The sequence below is a fragment of the Cupressus sempervirens genome, chromosome 10 (assembly GCF_028749045.1).
Source record: "Cupressus sempervirens isolate cs-2001-9-10 chromosome 10, ASM2874904v1, whole genome shotgun sequence".
NCBI lineage: Eukaryota > Viridiplantae > Streptophyta > Pinopsida > Cupressales > Cupressaceae > Cupressus > Cupressus sempervirens.
Genome location: NC_143127.1, coordinates 601,666,284 through 601,674,332, shown reverse-complemented (window position 1 = coordinate 601,674,332; position 8,049 = coordinate 601,666,284).

Here is an 8,049-nt window from a genome sequence, read left to right as displayed (position 1 = left end):
CACTAACCATGTAGGCAAAAGAAGATCTCATAGCAATGAGAGTGGAGAAAGAAAAAAAATTGTTTGTTATAGATGTAATAATCTTGGATACATTGCAAGGAATTTTAGGGTACCTAACAACCAGTATAATGAATAAAGAAGGAATATAACTGTATGTTAGTTATGTATAACTTTGGACACATAGAAAAGTTCTATAGAATGGATAGAAGAAAACTATACAAGAATCAAAACTACAGAAGGAACAACAAAAGAAATGATGACAATCTAAAGTAAGAAAGGAAGGAGAAGATAGAAGATTTCAAGGAAAAATTTGTAAAGGCAAAAGGACCTGGAAGTTCTCATATAGTTCTAGAAGAAGCACATCCTAATGCACCTTATAAGATAGTAAATTCACTTATTGTCTATGACTCATCCTACCTGAATTAAGCATTCTTAGTAAGATAATGCATCAGTTAAATTAAAACTAATGTTAGAGAGAATACCACAAGTTGCATAGTTAGTAGTATATACTAGAAACTGAGAGAAGTTTGAAATAAAGTGTGTATTGCTTGATATGATCAATATGAGGTTATCCAGAAAATAATTTGTTTGTTACATAAAGACAACATTTTTAATTTGTGACAGATATGCATTTAATGCAAATTACAGATTATAAAAGATTTAAAGGATGCAAATTGATTTATGAACATCATTTTCTTGCATGAAATATTAAGTGCAATATTGAAGAGTGATTTGATAGCTATTTGAAGTGTTGAAGAAGCTTGCAGATACATGTGATTGCTGAAAGCCCTAAACATGATGTTGAGGTAGTTTTTAAATTTGTTGAGCACATTTTTGGTAAAATCAGCTATGGAAACACATGAAGTGTTTTATATCAATAATAGACCTAGATATACCTTTAAGAAACACCCATTTATTTCTTTGCTTGATGATACCCTTGGAGCATTTTCACAAGTACCCAAAAATGTTTTTCATGTTGAAGACATAAGAAGTTATATTCACTATAAGATAGAAAGCATAGGTGATACTGAGATCCATAAAGAATTGGAGAAAATGTGCAACAATGATTTATCATTGAAACTAGAATATGCATACCTAGAGAAACTTAACCTAGTTAAGTACATTTTCTATATGAACTTTGAAAACCACAAGCGCACAAGAATCATTTTGAGTAGAATTCATGATGACCTTCTATGGTTAGGAGATTCACTTATATGCATTGATAATGACCTAATTCACAAGGTCATTGATCTGAGCAACAAAGGATGCAATCCCATAAACATAAAGATTGTGTGCAAAATAGTTGAAACAAATCTCAACACAAGATTTGATGGTAGAAACATGAAGGTTAACACCATTCAAGATGATGGAGTAAGACTCCTCAGTAGAATTTTGGGTTATAAATTCAACCATGGATCTAGGTTAGATTCAGTCCTCGTTATATTTCTTCACATAGTTTATGTAATGGAATTAAAAGGTGAAAAAGTTAATCTATGTGATATTATCCAAACTTAGTTGTTGGATAACATAACAAAGATCTAGAAATGTAAGAGCATAGCCTTTAGGTTTGAATCCCTATTGACTCATATATTCTTCTATGTAGCAAAGAAGTTTCTTGGTATTTCAAATTGGAATGGAAGTGAGTGTGCAATGCAAATTATCACTCAAGTTTTTAGATCTAAATTGGAAATAGTCAAAGACAATGATATTGCTAGAATGCTGAAATCATTCCAAGCTGAAATGAAGTAGAGGTATAGGATACTACCTATGCTGATAGAGAAATATAAGGATGAACAATGTTTTATGGTAGAAATAGATTTAACATGCATAGAGGTCGTAGTTCCTCAAGTAAAGTTCACTGAACCTATGGGTTATGAGATGAACACTGAACTAATTAAAGGCTATGCGTAGAAAATTCTATACATTGAAGTAGATTCTAGATACCCTAGATGGGGTATATATACTAAAGAGGTTCAAAAAAATATAATGGATAAGGACATCAAGAAGAAGGTAGATAAAGTAATTGATTCTATCTTAAAAGAATCAAGGTGTCTAGGAAAGAATTTGAAGAGGTGAAAAGGATAGCCTTAGAGATGAAGGTTAGTGGTCAAACTGAAATACTAAATCCTACACCTATTCCAATGGCCAAACCTATAGTAGAGGTCACAATTGCATAGACAAGTTTGCAAGCACCTACAGTGCCATATGCAATAGTTTCACAGCAGCAACCCTTGAGGAACCAAAAGGAATCAGTGGAAGAATTAGTGAAGAGATTCTACAAGATTTGAGAAAATAAAACCTATAAAAATCCCATATTTTGATAAGAGAGTTAAGAAAATAACTAGTGGATAGAGTAAGAGGAGAACTTGTAGATTAGTTCCTCAAAATCTGAAGAAGCAACTGCTAATAGACCAGTAGAGCCTATAGAACATGAAGTAAAGACTTTAGTAGGAAGGAGAGCATGGAAACCTAAGGCATAAAATATTAATATACAAATTATTACTGACAATAATTTTGTTCAATTGAATAAGTATTATGATTTGTACATTAATATGGATAGGAGATAGCTAGAAAATGTTGTAGTTAGAAATAAGATTCTAAAAGATAAAAGATTTGATAGCATAAAAGGTCAAATCCTTGAAGATTTGTATAATAGACTAAGAAATAGAAAGAGTAGAGTAATTGAGGAAGACAAACAAATAATGATAAATATGGTGAAAAAGCTATGTATAGTAAATAAGGAAAAAGATTCAAAGGAATTTTTGAAAGGTATAGCACCCTTGTTAAGGAATAAAAAGAGATACATTCTTCTTAGGGGAGGAAATTATGAATAATTAAATATAGAAACTAAAAAGGAAATAGTCACATACATGACTACATTTCCTAAGGAGACTAAGAAGAGTGCATGGTCAGGGGAGACAAGCCCTACTATGGCAACAATTAGTCCTTCTCATAGTTTTGAGCAACTAGCTGAAGCTTCAATTCCAAGTGATTCACCACACATTACCATTGATATTGAATCCATTCAAGTAGATAATAGTAATGTAATAGTGGATAGAATGAAAGATCCAATTAAATATTTTGGCTCTGACATTGTTAGCAATACTTTGACTATAGTAGCTCTAGTGATGAAGAGGAAGAGAATGAGCAAAAGAAAGAAGATGTATCATTTGAGAAGAAATTTGAAGTTGTGATAGCTAGCATTGAGGTAGCTAATACAAGTGCACCCATAGCCATAGTAGCAGTGGTCACCACAGTAGTGGAATCAGATGATGAAACTGAACCACAAAACCTTATGCCTTATTTAAGTAAATTCTTTGAAAAGAATAAATTAGTTAAGTCAATTGAGAAGACTTTAACATTAGTTTTGGATAGATTAAAAAAAGTAGTAAGTTCTATTGATACATCTATAGAAATTCAACAAAGAGTAGCAATTTTGTGTAAATCTTTTCACAATGAGTTTACAATGCTTACTAATGTTGCTATAGTGCAAGCAGAGACTAAGCATGATGCTAGTCTTCTTAATACTATGTGTAAAAATATAAGGAATGATATAAAAACATTAAATATATGTATTAAGGTATTGAGGTAGAGTATGAAGGAAGGGAAGAAAATTTACACTAAATACAACTTGGCATACCTTCACCTTCATAGTTTTGGTGAACATATCAAAGGAAAGATAACTAAGCTACAAACACTTACTAATAACTTTTTGAAACAAGATTAGAAGAAAAAGAGAAAAACCTAAAAAGATTCTCACTTTTGAGAGACCATTTATCCCCATAGATTACATTGTTAAAGAAGTAGTTGGAGAAATATTTTGCAGCTAAAACTTCATATCAAAAGTTTGTGGTTATAGACGTGAATGTAGTAGAGTTAGCCACATTTGTCCTATGTGTGCTAATAAGTGTGTTAGATGCATTAAAAGATAGTTGGAAGAAACACCTTGTACAGTTGAAAACTAACTTCAGTGATTATTTTTCTAAATTTTAATGCAGCTTTCAGATTTTGACAGAATGCTTCCTTTTGTAGACACCTTTGTCATTAATGTTAAAGGGGGAGAAATAAGGAAAATTGAAATTGTAAGTTGTATAGTTTTATTTTGAAGTATAGGAGTAAGCTTTGCTTCAAGAAAGCTTTGTAATCAGAGTTATAAGGTATTTAATATTTTTGACATAATCTTTCCAAGACATACTATTTTGAGTATGTTTATTTATTTTAATTGGTATGGCAACATTTTTTTTGGGAACTTAGCCAATTTTCCCAAAATGTTTCTATCAATGCCAAAGGGGGTGATTGTCGATAATATGACCAATTAGTCAAACAAGATGAGATATAGTATTAGACAATGATACAACAACATGATGAGTTCTATATATAGTGGAATATTCCTTAAGAATATTCTCTTGTGCAATTGACTATAGATGAATGATGTCATCCTGATGATGTATAGTAGTGTACATGTATATATAGACAACCAAGTTCACGTTATGAAGGAAATATCGATGCAGATGCTTCATAGTATAGAATAGAGAAAGCCAACAAATTGAGTTGTACAACTTAAAGAATTATTTTGATTATTAAGTCTTGATGAGCCAAATCCAAGGATGCTATGAGAGTCAACTAAGGAAGGATTTATTAATATGATTGATATAAGTAAAGAACTTCATTTACAAAGATAGATGTGATGTGATATGATATGATAATGCAAGATATGATGCAAGCTGATAAATCTAAAGTTACTCCTTGTTTATGATATTGAGTGATAGTCCACTAAAGGCTTGTATGAATATCTGAGAATCAGAAGAATTGTAAGTACAACAAATGATCCAGTATTGTATGTATATCTATCTTTTGAAGAAGTTAATTGTATCATTGCATGTTAGGGCAATGAGCTCTTCTTCCACACATTTGTATATGATCTACTGACTCCTAAAAAATTTGAAGCAACTCCTAATAAGCTTGAGGCTTCTAACAAGGCCTAATTTCCTAACAAGGACTTGATACACTATAAATTCTTCATCGAATCCTAACAGGGTCAATATACTTGACTAGATTCTTTATATGGTAAATCATCTTGTGATTTTCATCCCCTCTAGGGTTTTCCCTTGGCCAAGGTTTCCCTAGTTAACAAAATATGGTGTTATGAGCTCTATTTATGTATGGTTTTTTATACTATTAAACTTTATTGGTTTATTTTCTTATGTATGTGGCAAAGTAATTAATAATATCTAGGTGTTGGCAAAAAGATTGAAAATATTGATTCGATTACCTATTTGTAACATAAGGATATTTTAATTTTTCTTTATTTCCAAATAGGGAATATGCACTATAGTGCTTATGTGTTATGTAAGCCATTATATATTGATATTCCATTGAATGTGACCTTGGAGAAATATTTAAATTTGAAAGCTCATATGCGCTTTTAAATGCAATAGAATCCACCAAGCCTAAGGCTTGGATTTTTTTGGAGGTCCAATGTAAAGGCTTAGAGAATCAAGTAGGTACCAAGCTCTTTTGCACAAAAATTATGAAGAATCTACATATTTTTCATGTGTTGTCCATTAGGTTTACTTGTGGTTTAACAAAAATATAATTATATGATATCAAGGCTAACTGTAGAGGTGAATACTCACCAATTGTAAATTTCATTCATCGACCAATGTCGGTTTGGTGAGTTGTTTCCACATATCTAGTATGGTGCATCCCCTCAAGTTTATCAAAAATTAGATCGCTAGGCCCATTGCCACAAGATTTATGTCCTTAGATCTCCTTTCAACAAGAAATAGCTAATGAAAAATATTTTTTGCACATGGAAAATTAAAAACACATTTGGCTATTATTTTTGAAGAAGAACTTTCTGGATGGCCTCAATTTTCCCAAGATTTCAAAAAAAAATTAGGATGGGGACAAAATTTTCCCCATAAATATGGATGCATGTCACATAATAGTTCAATTTTGACAACTATATTATGCACGGCCATATAATGGACAAACCATAATCACCTTGGAAATCCATAGGACATGTTTTTATTATGTGATCTTTGCCAAATATTTTGTATGCATTATAATATTCTCACAAAATTCTCTAAAGAGAAATGATATAAATATACTCATAAATCAGTAGGTTGTCTCAATTCTAATAAATAGTGAATTCTCAATTTCTCAAACTATCGAGATCATTGTCAAGTGAGACATGAGTGTGATGATTAAAATTTAGGAAAAGAGCAATTTTGACCCTTATCTATCTACTCTCTATAATTTTAGTTCATTCTTAGATACAAGTTAGATTGTTAGTGGTCAGTTGACACCTAGGGCCAATGACTAGTACCATTGAGTCATGCAGTAACCATGGAGACCTAGGACATCTATATTTTATAGTGTAGGTTGTACAAACACTGAATACTATTTAGATAAATATATGTAATAGACTACAGTTAACTATCATTTAGTGAACAACTTGATTTTTTTGGTAGCCTATATTTCTTGGGAGATGTCAAACATGAACAAGGGTAAGACTTCTATATGTGGTGTTAACCAAGAAATACTAGCCAAATACACTCACAAAACCTTGTCATCATATTTTAATGGCCAAAATCAGGAAGCTACAACATCACAAGTACATTTACAAGATTCTCAATCACTACCACTACTAATGCCATTAGCACATATTGAAGAAGCTGGTGAACCTATTATCTTTGGTTATTTTGAATTTGGAGAAGATATTACGGTAAATACCTAGAGTATCCAAGATCTTTAGGGCAATACCTAGAGTGGCCAAAATAATATAATCAACATGGATGAGAATTTGAAAGATGGTGATGGTGCATGACTAGGAAAGGAGAAAGGAAAGACAATGCAAAAACTGATGTGAAATCCAAAATATATTGGAATTGGGATCTATCAATCAAGAATTTTCAAATAGAATGAACCTCAATGTATAAATTCACTAAACCTTGTTGCAATCCAAAAGAAGGTGAATTTATAATAGAATGAAGATGTATGATATGCACAAGGACAAATAAAAAGGAAAAGATATTGCAGCTAAAAATTTCCACCATAGAAAAGCATATGGGTAAAGTTTATGAGAAGAAAATCATAAATGGAGTGGAAAAATAATTGAAAAGGTGGAAATCCAAGGAGGAATGTCAACATGCCAAGGATGAAAATATCTTAATTAATCAAAGGGAAAGATATTGTTAGCTGAATTATTTGTAAATGATATCATATTTAGAGGAAAAAATGAATTTTGCAAATTATTTGAAATGACGAAAGATTTTGAAATTTCTATGTTTGGAGAGATAAAATTCTTTATTGGCCTACAAGTATATCAGATAAAGAAAGGTATATATATTAAATAATAAAATTATATTAAGGAGATACTAAAAATCTTTTGGCATGAAAGACTCAAGACTAATTGAAACCCCTATAGCTGCTAGACATAAACTTTCAAAGAATGATGATTATAAAGAGGTAAATCAAAGATTATATAGGTCAATTATTGGAAAACTATAGTATGTAGGTCATATAAGACTTGACATTGTATTAGAAGTTGGAATAGTTGTAGTATTTTATACTAGTCCTAAAGAGAATCACATGATGGCTATGAAAAGGATACTGTGATATCTGAAAGGAACATATGATTATGGCCTATGGTATATAAGAAGAATGATAAATTTGAGCTAAAGGTATATACTAATGCAAATTGTGCTTGAAATGTTGATGACAAAAAAATACTAGTTGAGGTGCTTTCTTTCTTGGAGAGAGATTGATTTCTTGGACAAGCCAGAAGTAGAATTGCATTTCTCAATCCACAATAGAAGTTAAATATGCTTTTGCAGCAGTGAATTCTTTAAATGTTGTTTGGATCAAGCAATTGTTGAAAGGTATGAAGGAAAACATTATTGATCCTATAGTGATCTATTGTGACAATACAAGTGCTATACATATTTTGAAGATTCATGTGATGCATAGTAAGAAAAACCATAATGAGATCAAGTATCATTACTTGAGAGAATTGGTTAAAGACAAAGAAGTGAAGCCTAAATA